Source organism: Globicephala melas, chromosome 1 (assembly GCF_963455315.2).
Source record: "Globicephala melas chromosome 1, mGloMel1.2, whole genome shotgun sequence".
NCBI classification, from domain to species: domain Eukaryota; kingdom Metazoa; phylum Chordata; class Mammalia; order Artiodactyla; family Delphinidae; genus Globicephala; species Globicephala melas.
The window spans coordinates 21998174-22012914 of record NC_083314.1 but is presented as its reverse complement, the minus strand read 5'-3'; positions in this window follow the sequence as shown (position 1 = coordinate 22012914).

The following is a 14741-nucleotide window of genomic DNA, read 5'->3' as shown; positions in this document are numbered from 1 at the left end:
GGAACAGTCTCTGTTCTGTAACCTAACTGTACTGTCACCTAACTGGCAGTGACCAGAGCGATTTTGCCTTCAAAAGAAGTGAAATGAACGACACAGAAATTCTAGCCAGGTAACCTTCAACATCCCTGTTCTCAGTCTCTTCATCTATAAAATAGGCATATGACTTTGCAATTGAATGTAATCTTATGCAATGCACTTAACCTTGAACATAGACTATAACTGCTCAAGAAATGTTAGCCATTGCAATAGTGATAACTATAAAATATATTAAGAAAGCACACATTGTTGTTATTATTGTCGTTGTTCATGTGGTACTGAAAAGTATGTGGGGTTGGAGCCTGAAGTGACCATATTAGGCCACAAACACTTGTACACGGAAAGGAACTAGAAAGACGCAGGGTTGAAAGAGACCACAGCTTCCTACCTTCCTAGTTCTGCTTCCACTAGTTTCTTGCTCTCAGATGTTCATGGAATTGAATCTGGTGCCCTTAAGTACATGCGCTATGGAAGCCACCTCCAAGATGGCCATTGACGATCCTCACCCCTACTAGCCACACCCACACGTACTCCCCTCCACCTCTGAGTCTTGGTCATAAAATACATTGTGATTTCCCCTTGTCCTGTAGATTACTCCAAAGCCATGCACCACATTGTGAGAAGGGACCCACGTTATGAGGAACTGAGGCTTCCTGCTAATAGCCATGTGAGGAGCATTTCCAAAGCAGATCTTCCATCCCAGTCAAGTCTTCCCATGACCACAACTCTGGCCAACATCCGGACTACAGCCTCAAGAGACACCCTAAGCCAGAACGACTCAGCTAAGCTGCTCCCAGACTCCTGGCCCTCAGAAACGGTGAGATAATGAATGTTTATTGTTTCATGAAACTAAGTTTTGGGGTAACTTGTTACACAACAGTAGATAACTTAGTACATGCCTTATTGCTTAAACTTGATTAAATGCTTTTTCGTACCTTGCAGTACAAGATCTCAGGCCAAGACACCTACGTTAAAAACTTTAGCTTAAGAAATAGAGGTGCAAACCTAACTGTAATTGTTGAAGTTTTTCATTTGCTTTTTCTGAGGTACATGAAAGCTGACCCTAGTTTTAAGGTAAACTACTTACCTGCCTATCTATCTGCCTATCAATCATTTCCCATCACTTATTCAGCTATCCATGCCCTGTCTTAAGACTGGGGTTTTAAGATAAAATATACATAGATAAATAATACATAGTAGAGGGGGAAAGAATCCATTTCCTTTCTAGAACTCCTTTTGGGAAGTTTTCTTTGGAAAACTGTGTTTGACCAACTGACTTGGGGTAAAAGTTGAGCCCCCAGGGAATGATTTATTCAGTGGGAGACTGTAGGGTGTGTGTGTGTGTGTGTGTGTGTGTGTGTGTGTGTGTGTGTGTGTGTTGGGGCAGGGAGGGTTGGAAGTCTCATATATTTTTACATCTTTAGAAGAAACACAGAAGGGTGAGAGAAAGGGAGAGGAAATGGGTAGAGGTCAAAGGCTCCAGGGTATGACTCTTCCCTTTGCTTTTCCCCCATCTTATATAAAATCACTAAACTCACAAAATAATTAAGACATATGAATTGGAGAGATAGAAACCAGTGATGGGGCAAGGCTTTGTGTTCACACTAAAGTATTGGAATAAGGACTGTCCAGGCAGCCCCAAAAGCACAGAAACAGAGAAGGAGGAGTAAACATCCAGCACACAAATCAACTCTGGGAAGGGCTTTTAGATGTTCAGAGAGCTATAGTACTGGGGGGTTGAGGCACAGGTGAATCTCTGAGAACCACTAAGGACTCAGTGGGCATCAGATGGATGGATGGAAGGATGGATGGATGGAAGGATGGATGGATGGATGGATGGATGGAAGGATGGATGGATGGATGGATGGATGGAAGGATGGATGGATGGATGGATGGATGGTTGGATGGATGGATGGATGGATGGATGGAAGGATGGATGGATGGAAGGATGGATGGATGGATGGATGGAAGGATGGATGGATGGATGGATGGATGGAAGAATGGATGGATGGATGGATGGATGGATGGAAGTATGGATGGATGGATGGATGGATGGATGGATGGATGGAAGGATGGATGGATGGATGGAAGGATGGAAGGATGGATGGATGGATGGAAGGATGGATGGATGGATGGAAGGATGGAAAGATGGATGGATGGAAGGATGGATGGCTGCATGGCTGCATGGATGGGTGGATGGATGGATGGAAGGATGGACGGATGGATGGAAGGATGGATGGATGGATGGATGGGTGGCTGCATGGATGGAGACAGAGGTAGAGAAATAAACAGGTGTGAGCTCCTTGAAGGCTGAGAGCATCAGCTACATTTTATTCATCTTGATATATTCAGGGCTGTACATGGCAGATATTTTATAAACCCTTATAGAATAAATGAATGAGTGAGTGATATACAAATGAATAAATAGATCATTAACTTGCAAGTACTGATCTTCTAATATATGCACTCTATCTATCCATTCACTGTTACAATTATCCTGAACCTTATGAGTTTATTTCATAAGCTTACATGTATGTCAAGGCTGAAGAAGATATTCCATCAGCTTAAGTATACTTACATTAAAGCAATGATTTAGTGCTCACAGAAGATATAATCTTTCCTTCTGGTCCACCAGACAAACAATTATGTTCCATCTTCACTTTCTGCCATCCATCTGGGGGCAGGGGAGTGGGAGAGGAGATTGTAGAATGGATGTAACCTGCTAATGCAGCAATACATCGCCAGCCTGAGTAAGGTGGGAGCTACTACAAAGGAACTGGCTTGGGCTGATAAATGTGTCTGATTCCCCTTCTCAGGTTTCTCCAGGATTCTGGAACTGAACATACCATTCGGCTCTGCATATCTGAACAGCTCTTGTCATTAGCTAGATGTGAGAGTCTTCTGCCTGTGAAGTTCTAAATCAGGCACAGACTCTGTCCTCTCTACACACATCCACACACAGCTCTGCTGGTCTGCACTGGAGCAATATGGGTCTGCCAACTGCTGCAGATTAATTTGATTTAGGCATCTTTTTTTCTAACCACACAAAGAATTTCAATAAAAAGTAGATCATTCCGATAACAGCTGTCAGTTCCAGCGCAGTCCTGGTAATTATCACCTTGTCAGACCTTGAAATCCTCCTACATGCTATGTCATGGTTCTGAGTTCATCTGAATTGATGAATTATTTGCGGAGATAATGAAACCTATCAGATTACCTTTCAACTTCATTTGAAATGAAATTAACTGGCAAGGAGACCATAATGACTTATGGAAAGACATTCTAAGCCTTAAAATCGCAGACTGAGTTCCTCTCTCCTTTACTAAGTCTGCCGTTCCTTCACCCTTTTCTCCAATTAGCCTGCTACTTCCTTTTTCTTCTCATTGGAGGCTTAGAAGGGCAGGAGACTGGAGAGGTTAGATCATTAAAAAAAAAAAAGAAAAAGAGTGTGCGTGATGTGTGTATATGTGTGTGTGTGTGTGCGTGTGTGCGCGCGCGTGTGTGTGTAGACAAGCTGCTGGTTCTAATTTCAAGGGGTGGAATTTCACATCTTCCTGCTTTTTTTCTCCCCCTGTCAACACGCCTCACTGCTAGTGAGGTTTTAGGAGGCAATCCTCAAAGATGAAAATCAAACAAGAAGGAAATTATGAATAGAATTATCCTCTTTTTCCTTTTCTTTCCCTTTTCCCTTTCATTGCCTAGAAATTAGACTTACAAATGCATAGCTCTAGCCCAGAACTTTCTCCTCCGACCCCTCTATCTTACTGCCTTTTAAATATTTCACCTCAATGACCAATTGATATTCAAAGCCAACATGTCTGTGGTGGGGACTGCTACACATTCACCAAAACCCACCTAGACTACATTTCCCAATGTTCCATGTGGGTGGGTATGGCTTTATGACTGAGTTCTAAGCAAAGGAAAGTTGGGAAGTGATGTGTACCAGTTCCAAGTCTGACCCCTTCCAAAACCTATCGTGTGACTCTCCCTGTTCTTCTCCCATCTGTTGACTGAATGGAGAGAATTCTAAAGACCTGGAATAGGTGGAGGAGCCACAAGATGGGAGGAGCCACAAGATAGAAGGAGGCTGGGTCTCTGAATGAGCTCATGGAAGCCTGTCTGACCAGGAACTCCTGCAATGGACTAGGACATGAACCCGAAATAGACTTCTATTGTATTCAGGGTTCATCTGCTACCATATGTTTTGGTTGCCCTGGCGTGAGGGCCAGACCAACTCCCAACCCAAAATTTGGTTTGGAGACTGATGATGCCACACATGCACAAGAGGGCATGAAGAGATCTATCACTCACAGAATGAGTCTTTCGGGGGAAAGCAGGGCCGGCTCCCAATCAGGTCTAAAGATGGCTTGAGACAGGGAAGAGGGGTGACTGGCTTGGGCTTTTATCGTGGTTAGTGGATGGGACTAAGGAGGGCTCTCAAACAAGCCGGGTTTTTTGTGGCTGGAACTCTCCTCTGGTGTCGAGTGAGGGAGCATGAAGACTTTCTTATCGGCTTGCCCAGATGTGGGAGGAAGGGAAAGGGAGCCTGATGAGGCTTGAAAGCTGTCAGCAGTCAAACATCAAAAATGGAGCCAGTCTCTATCACACCATAGCTGGAATCACCTTGATCTATACAACATCAAAACCGAACACATTACCATCCATTACCCAGCACAGTCCTGACCTCTCCCTTGCATCTCTTGGGACCAGACCGACCAACCGCTCAAAAGCTGGACATGAACAGAGGGCAACCTTGTAGAAGTGATTGGCATTAAAGTCACTCTCCCTGAGCACTTACTCTGCTCCCACCTGCTCCCTTCCCCCCACAGCCCCAGATGGGAGAACTTCCCAGGGGTTGAGGACAGAGCAGGAGCCACGAAGGCCCTGTTTCTGCCAGAAGAACCACACAAGGGCTAAGCTGACGATGGGCTTCAGACACCTGAGCAATACCCAGGGCACGGCGCGTGACTTCCTGTATGTTCCTCCCCACAGCTGCTTCCATGAGCCAGACTCTCTCAAGACGATAAACAACAGTCAAAGAAAGACCTGGCTTTATTTCCCTCAAGGTTTTCTCGACTGTTACAGGTGCAGAAGGTGATGGAGTTCAGTGTTAGTCACTATGTGACTCTGGAGGCCCAGCTGTCTTTGCTCCTTTGAGTCTATGTTTCAGTGATGGGGAGGAGAACGAGCCCAGGGATGTTTGCAGCGGGAACCAACCTGCAGGCGCTCTGTCTAAGCCTTTGCCTATTCTCCTGCTACTGAACCCAGAAAGATGTCTCCAGGTTGCAGGCCTCCCCACTGTCTTAACACTCTTCCCTCCTACATTCCTCATAGGACACTGATTCCTACTGACCGTAGCACTTATCTCTGCCTCCTGCTGGTTCCAAAAGCAATCCAAAATTCAATTCACTTCAACATATATTTACTGTGGTCTATTAAGAACTAAGCCCAGCTCCAGAACTATTGAAATAAATACCTATCCTCAAAGAGCTTATAATCTATCAAATCCTGAACTCAACCTACATTTACGTTATGTGGATTGATGATCACTAGTGGTATTACCCAATGTGGAGCAAGCCCGACTTTTTCACATTACTTGCAATGCTTAGTTCCATAGGTGGAACCTATTCCATCCCATAGTACATACTCATCTCTCAGTCACCATGAGCTCATCTGTCCCATGCCTCTCTCTGAGTCTCTTCTGCTACATTTCACGGAGACCGTCATCCCTCGTGATGCTCGTGACTGCAGGGTTTGGGAAAGTCTGCTGATGCGCTCAGCCCAGTTCCCCCAGGTACTTGACCACAGAACACACCTTCTACCTGACACCTCTCCAGAACCCTCCCAGGGAACAACTGCTGCAGCTCCATACGAAGAGGAAAGAAGGGGGGAAGGTTGCTTCCACCCAAATCCTGCCCTCTGCCCACTTGGAGCCTTTGGGGTTTTTTTGGGGGGGGTTGTTTTGTTATGTTTTGTTTTTGGCCATGCCACACAGCATGCAGGATCGTAGTTTCCCAACCAGGGATCCACCCCGTGCCCCGTGGAGTAGAAATGTGGAGTCTTAACCACCGGACAAGCAAGGAAGTCTCTCTTGAGCCTTTGGTTCTTTGAAAAGTCTTTTTGTTGTTGTTAACACCTTTATTGGAGCATATTGCTTTACAATGGTGTGTTAGTTTCTGCTTTATAACAAAGTGAATCAGCTATACATATACATATAGCCCCATATCTCCTCCTTCTTGTGTCTCCCTCCCACCCTCCCTATCCCACCCCTTTAGGTGGTCACAAAGCACCGAGCTGATCTTGTGCTATGCGGCTGCTTCCCACTAGCTATTTTACATTTGGTAGTGTATATATGTAAATACCACTCCCTCACTTCGTCCCAGCTTACCCTTCCCACTCCCCATGTCCTCAAGTCCATTCTCTACGTCTGCGTCTTTATTCCTGTCCTGCACCTAGGTTTTTCAGACCATTGTTTTTCTTTTAGATTCCATATATATGTGTTAGCATACAGTATTTGTTTTTCTCTTTCTGACTTACTTCACTCTGTATGACAGACTCTAGGTCCATGCACCTCACGACAAATAACTCAATTTAGTTTCTTTTTATGGCTGAGTAATATTCCATTGTATATATGTGACACATCTTCTTTATCCATTCATCTGTCAATGAACATTTAGGTTGCTTCCATGTCCTGGCTATCGTAAATAGAGCTGCAATGAACATTTTGGTACATGACCCTTTTTGAATTATGGTTTTCTCAGGGTATATGCCCAGTAGTGGGATTGCTGGGTGGTATGGTAGTTCTAATTTTACTTTTTAAGGAACCTCCATACTGTTCTCCATAGTGACTGTATCAATTTACATTCCCACCAACAGTGCAAGAGTGTTCCCTTTTCTCCACATCCTCTCCAGCATTTATTGTTTGTAGATTTTTTGATGATGGCCATTCTGACCAGTGTGAGGTAACACCTCATTATAGTTTTGATTTGCATTTCTCTAATGATTAGTGATGTTGAGCATCCTTTCATGTGTTTGTTGGCAATCTGTATATCTTCCTTGGAGAAATGTCTAGTTAGGTCTTCTGTCCATTTTTGGATTGGGTTGTTTGTTTTATGATACTGAGCAGCGTTAGTGGCTTGTAAATCTTGGAGATTAATCCTTTGCCAGTTGCTTCATTTGCAAATATTTTCTCCCATTCTGAGGGTTGTCTTTTCATCTTGTTTATGGTTTCCTTTGCTGTGCTAAAGCTTTTAAGTTTCATTAGGTCCCATTTGTTTATTTTTGTTTTTATTTCCATTTCTCTAGGAGGTGGGTCAAAAAGGATCATGCTGTGATATATGTCATAGAGTGTTCTGCCTATGCTTTCCTCTAAGAGTTTTATAGTTCTGGCCTTACATTTAGGTTTTTAATCCATTTTGAGTTTATTTTTGTGTATGGTGTTAGGGAGTGTTCTAATTTGATTCCTTTACATGTAGCTGTCCAGTTTTCCCAGCACCACCTATTGAGAGGCTGTCTTTTCTCCATTGTATATGCTTGCCTTCTTTATCAAAAATAATGTGACAGTATGTGTGTGGGTTTATCTCTGGGCTTTCTATCCTGTTCCACTGATCTATATTTCTGTTTTTGTTCCAGTACCATACTGTCTTGATTACTGTAGCTTTGTAGTATAGTCTGAAGTCCAGGAGCCTGATTCCTCCAGCTCTGTTTTTCTTTCTCAAGATTGCTTTGGCTACTTGGGGTCTTTTTTTTCCCATACACATTGTGAAATTTCTTTTTATAGTTCTGTGAAAAATCCGACTGGTAGTTTGATAGGGATTGCATTGAATCTGTAGATTGCTTTGGGTAGTATAGTCATTTTCACAATATTAATTCTTCCAAGCTGAGAACATGATATATCTCTCCATCTGTTTGCACCATCTTTAATTTCTTTCATCAGTGTGTTATAGTTCTCTGCATATAGGTCTTTTGTCTCCTTAGGTAGGTTGGTTCCTAGGTATTTTATTCTTTTTGTTTCAGTGGTAAATGGGAGTGTTTCCTTAATTTCTCTTTTAGATTTTTCATGATTAGTGAATAGGAATGCAAGAGATTTCTGTGCATTAATTTTGTATCCTGCTACTTTACCAAATTCATTGATTAGCTCTATTAGTTTTCTGGTAGCATCTTTAGGATTCTCTGTATATAGTATCACGTCATCTGCAAACAGTGACAGCTTTACTTCTTTTCTGATTTGGATTCCTTTTATTTCTTTTTCTTCTCTGTTTGCTGTGGCTAAAACTTCCAAAACTATGTTGAATAATAGTGGTGAGAGTGGATGACCTTGTCTTGTTCCTGATCTTACTGGAAATGCTTTCAGTTTCTCACCATTGAGAACAATGTTGGCTGTGGGTTTGTCATATATGGCCTTTATTATGTTATGGTAAGTTCCCTCTATGCCTACTTTCTGGAGGGTTTTTATCATAAACGGGTGTCGAATTTTGTCAAAAGCATTTTTTGCATGTATTGAGATGATCATATGGTTTTTCTCCTTCAATTTGTTAATATGGTGTATCACATTGATTGTTTTGCGTATATTGAAGAATCCTTGCATCCCTGGGATAAACCCCACTTGATCATGGTGTATGATCCTTTTAATGTGCTGTTGGATTCTATTTGCTAGTATTTTGTTGAGGATTTTTGCATCTATGTTCATCAGTGATATTGGCCTGTAGTTTTCTTTTTTTGTGGCATCTTTGTCTGGTTTTGGTATCAGGGTGATGGTGGCCCCATAGAATGAGCTGGAGAGTGTTGCCCTCTCTGCTATAGTTTGGAAGAGTTTGAGAAGGATAGGTGTTAGCTCTTCTCTAAATGTTTGATAGAATTTGCCTGTGAAGCCATCTGGTCCTGGGCTTTTGTTTGTTGGAAGATTTTTAATCACAGTCTCAATTTCAGTGCTTGTGATTGGTCTATTTATGTTTTCTATTTCTTCCTGGTTCAGTCTTGGAAGGTTGTGCTTTTCTAAGAATTTGTCCTTTTCTTCCAAGTTGTCCATTTTATTGGCGTAGAGTTTCTTGTAGCAATCTCTCACGATCCTTTGTATTTCTGCAGTGTCAGTTGTTACTTCTCCTTTTTCACTACTAATTCTATTGATTTGAGTCTTCTCTCTTTTTTTCCTGATGAGGCTGGCTAAAGGTTTATCAGTTTTGTTTATCTTATCAAAGAACCACCTTTTAGTTTATTGATCTTTGCTCATTTCCTTCATTTCTTTATCATTTATTTCTGATCTGATCTTTATGATTTCTTTCCTTTTGTGAACTTTGGGTTTTTTTTGTTCTTCTTTCCCTAATTGCTTAAGGTGCAAGGTTAGGTTGTTTATTCGAGATGTTTCCTGTTTCTTTAGTAGGATTGTATTGCTATAAACTTCCCTCTTAGAACTGCTTTTGCTGCATCCCATAGTTTTTGGGTCGTCGTGTTTTCAATGTCATTTGTTTCTAGGTATTTTTTGATTTCCTCTTTGATTTCTTCAGTGATCTCTTGGTTAGTTAGTAGTGTATAGTGTAGCCTCCATGTGTTTGTATTTTTTACAGGTTTTTTTTCCTGTAATTGATATCTAGTCTCATAGCGTGGTGGTCTGAAAAGATATTTGATATGATTTCCATTTTCTTAAATTTACCAAGGCTTGACTTGTGACCCAGGGTATGATCTATCCTGGAGAATGTTCCATGAGCACTTGAGAGAAAGTGTATTCTGTTTTTTTTGGATTGAATGTCCAATAAATATCAGTTAAGTCCATCTTGTTTAATGTGTCATTTAAAGCTTGTGTTTCCTCATCTATTTTCATTTTGGATGATCTGTCCATTGGTGAAAGTTGGGTGTTAAAGTCCCCTACTATGTTTGTGTTACTGTTGATTTCCCCTTTTATGGCTGTTAGCATTTGCCTTATGTATTGAGGTGCTCCCATGTTGAGTGCATAAATATTTACAATTGTTATACCTTCTTCTTGGATTGATCCCTTGATCGTTAGGTAGTGTCCTTCTTTGTCTCTTGTAATAGTCTTTATTTTAAAGTCTCTTTTGTCTGAAAAGAGAATTGCTACTCCAGCTTTCTTTTGATTTCCATTTGCATGGAATATCTTTTTCCATCCCCTCACTTTCAGTCTGTATGTGTCCCTAGGCCTGAAGTGGGTCTCTCGTAGACAGCATATGTACAGGTCTTGTTTCTGTATCCATTCAGCCAGTCTATGTCTTTTGACCGGAGCATTAAACCATTTACATTTAAGGTAGTTATCGATATGTATGTTCCTATTACCATTTTCTTAATTGTTTTGGGTGTGTTATTGTAAGTCCTTTCCTTCTCTTGTGTTTCCTGCCTAGAGAAGTTCCTTTAGCATTTGTTGTAAAGCTGGTTTGGTGGTGCTGAATTCTCTTAGCTTTTGCTTGTCTGGAAAAGTTTTAATTCCTCCGTCAAATCTGAATGAGATCCTTGCTGAGTAGAGTAATCTTCGTTGTAGGTTTTTCCCTTTCATCAGTTTAAATATGTCCTGCCAGTCTCTTCTGGCTTGCAGAGTTTCTGTTGAAAGATCAGCTGTTGACCTTATGGGGATTCCATTGTATGTTATTTGTTGCTTTTCTCTTGCTGTTTTTAATATTTTTCCTTTGCATTTAATTTTTGATAGTTTGATTAGTATGTGTCTTGGCGTGTTTCTCCTTGGATTTATCTTGTATGGGACTCTCTGCGCTTCCTGGACCTGATTGACTATTTCCTTACCCATATTAGGGAAGTTTTCAACTATAATCTCCTCAAATATTTTCTCAGTGCCTTTTTTTTATTCTCTTCTCCTTCTGGGACCACTGTAATTTGAATGTTGGTGTGTTTAATGTTGTCCCAGAGGCCTCTGAGATTGTCCTCAATTCTTTTCATTCTTTTTTCTTTATTCTGCTCTGTGGTAGATATTTCCACTATTTTATCATCCAGGTCACTTATCCGTTCTTCTGCTCCAGTTATTCTGCTATTGGTTCCTTCTAGAGAATTTTTAATTTCATTTCTTATGTTGTTCATCATTGTTTGTTAGCTCTTTAGTTCTTCTAGGTCCTTGTTAAACATTTCTTGTATTTTCTCCATTCTATTTCCAAGATTTTGGATCATCTTTACTATCATTATTCTGAATTCTTTTTCAGGTAGACTGCCTATTTCCTCCTCATTTATTAGGTCTGGTGGGTTTTTATCTTGCTCCTTCATCTTCTGTGTGTTTATCTGTCTTCTCATTTTGCTTATCTTACTGTGTTTGGGGTCTCCTTTTTGCAGGCTGTAGGTTCGTAGTTCCCGTTGTTTTTGGTGTCTGTCCCCAGTGGCTAAGGGTGGTTCAGTGGGTTGTGCAGGCTCCCTGGTGGAGGGGACTGGTGCCCCTGTTCTGGTGGATGAAGCTGGATCTTTTCTTTCTGGTGGCAGGACCACGTCCGGTGTTGTGTTTTGGGGTGTCTGTGGACTTATTATGATTTTAGGCAGCCTCTCTGCTAATGGGTGGGGTCGTGTTCCTGTCTTGCTAGTTGTTTGGCATAGGTTGTCCAGCACTGTATCTTGCTGGTCGTTGAGTGGAGCTGGGTCTTAGCGTTGAGATGGAGATCTCTGAGAGAGCTTTCGCTGTTTGATATTATGTGGAGCCGGGTGGTCTCTGGTCGACCAATGTCCTGAACCCGGCTCTCCCACCTCAGAGGCACAGGCCTGACACCCAGCCGGAGCACCAAGACCCTGTCATCCACACGGCTAAACATGGGAAAGGAAATAGTCACCCAAGTCCATGAAGCACAGCGAGTCCCATACAGGGTAAACCCTTGAGTCAGGTAAGCATTTGCTTCACCTCTTCTTTCATGTATAGCAGCTCTTCTAACTTCTCTTATTTCTAGCTTCCCAAGGTGCCCATGATTCTCAGAGCCCCTTTTTTCTTTCCCTTTGTGCTTCATCTAGTTTCACTTGCTCACAGGGAGTCATGGGCAGAGGCCTCACACCAGCCTTTCAGACCAGAGCTCCTGGTGCAGAGCCACGCTGCTGACCCCTGAGCTCAGGACCACGTGCAGAAGCACCCTGCGCAGTCTTCTTGAAGCTTCTCTGCCTAGTCCTGTGAAATGGATTCTAGATGCCCTGCTCTGGACCCACTCATCCCAGAGTTGATCTGTTGCCTTCACGTGAAGGTTACTGAAAAGAAATGTCAAACAGGACAGGGTCAAGTGCAAAGCCCCACAGCACCCCTTTCAGGACAATCTTCCACTTTGCAGCCTGCTGCTAATCCATGAACCAGCACTCTTGGGTTCCCTCTGTTTAGCTCCCTAGAAAGTATTATAATCCAACTGGCACTGAACATGTGTGTCTGGCTGGGGCTGGGCTCCCCCAAACTGTAAGGCTGAAATGTGCAGTGGGGGTCCCCAGTAACCCAGACCCAGATGGCTTGTGTCTCAAATGAAGAATGCGATCAGGCCTCATTTTTCTTATTTTAGCTAGAGGTGCTTTTGGGTCTTTCCTGCTAAGTTTTCCACTGCACTTGTAACCATGTTAGGTAAGGGCTAGATCTTGTGGAACAGTTATTTGAATCTAATCATGAAATATTGATTAATACAAAGAACCGCTAATTTTAAAGACTGGTTGCCCAGGGTGCAGGGTTCTGAGCGGTCCCTTGGGGATCTGGCCCATCTGCCAGGCATTAAATTATGCTGTGGTCTGCACCCCACTGAGAGGGATCTCTGTACCTTGTAGAGTCTAGAAAGTTTCCTCAACATCAAACTCACTCTCAATTTGGGAAAATAAGAACAGCATCACAAGACCCGTCCTCTGATGCCACTAACCAACAACATTTCCCCGGAAGCCTCTAGTGCTACCCTGCTGCTTTCATTGATGCATTCAAGACAGACTATCCCAGGCATGGGGGCTTGATGGATGTGCTCCTTTATAATTTAATGTGGGGACTGGTATTTAACTGGTTTCTCCTTTTCCCTACTTTTCCTGCTCTAAAATGTCAGAAGTTATTCCTACCAGAAAGATGATGTTGCTTTTCTCATGTGCTAAGCATTTCTGAAAAGGACAGATGGGGTTTACTACTCAGACCCCTGTTACGACATTTGAACAGAAACACTGCCATGGCATTTTAGTCTCCCTCCCTGGCCATGAGGTAGTCATTCCAGGAAACAAAACAACCTCTGACTGTTGGGTCTCTAAACCAAAAGCTGTGTGTCTGTCCCCTGAGGTACCAGGGGCCCAACCAGGAGACTGGCTTTTGGAGGAGAGAGCGCATGCAGAAGAATGGTCCCTGTAGGCTGGCTGGGAGGGGCCACCCATACTGTGAACAGCCTGTAAAGCCGAGCAGAGAAAGGAGGAGCAGAGCAAGGGTTCCTGAGTTTATACTGTGTGCAAAAGCACAGCACCAGGCCCCTTACAGGCTTATCTTACTCATCCTTAGACCACATTAGGAGGTGGGAACATAGCAGAGTGCAGTCTGTATTCCCCCAGTATCCAGACTAGAGGCATGGGCCTGGCTGCATGGGGACCCTGGAAGCCTCCTGGGAAGAGACCCATCCTACAGCAAGAATGATGGTCCCCAAGTTAATTCAAGGGTAGTGAGTCTAGGGTCAAAGTATAACAGTAGGTTCACGCTCAGCAGAGTGTGCTGCACTTGTATCATCTCCAAGCCCAAGCCCTAGCCCTCATGGCCTACAGTGCACAAAACTGAAAGTCTCCTTTTCTATCACCTCTAGGGGACAAAAAGAGCTTAAGTGGCAGTACTGCTGGCATCACTGCTGTGGGTGGGTGGCAGTTCTGGCCACGATGGCAGTGGCTCCTTCAGGGTGGTGAACAGTGGGTTCTGGTGCCCAAGCCTTCAGGGGTACTGGTCCCAGGTGCCACTCTGGTCACTGGCTCCCAGTGTAGCCCGACAGTGTGCCAGAGCTGGGAACAGTGTTTACTGGTAAATGTGAACAAGGTGTACTAGTGAATGTTTAACAACTAGCACCAGAAGGGGCGGGTAAAGGAGAGGGAGGGGTCTCATCTGTAGCATTTGCCATTTTCTGTGGTGTAAATACTCCCAGCATGGCCGATTTCAAGCTATTAATGGGACACCACTGAACATAAAGATGGGAGGAGGTGCACAGTAGAGCACTGTTATACAGAGTTTCTACCGTAGATACAATAGACATAGCCTCAAGAGCACAGATCACAGCAAAACGTAATAAAATAATTAGGAGGTGATGACTTTCGACTATACGTTATCTTTGTTTTAATTTAATTAATATAATTGTAAGCTTACATAACCGGTTTTAATAATAGCTGTGTTTAACAACCATTGTGCAAAAATTCCATTTAGCGAAATTTAATGATTGGCTCTCATAAGCCTGTATGAGCCAGCTTGGGCACACTACTAGCTGAGGAGGAAGAAAATGCGGGCCGAATGAAGCAAAAACCTTCCCCATCTTTCCCTAGAAACGCCTGGCTGTGTCCTGAAGAATCACTTCTCTGCTCGGCTCACGCTTCCCTCTGCCTGGATGAGGCAAGTCACGGGGCACGTTCCAAGATGCCTCCTCGAACACCTACAGTGATGACAGCCTTCTGCCTAAGCCTCGGCAGCAGAGGCAGCCTTGAGATCTAAACTTCATTTACCAGAGCACGGTTTGAAATAGAGCAGCCCAAGTCCAGGAAAAGAGAAGGTTATGAAATGGATCTGTACAATGACACAGCGTGAGTGCAAT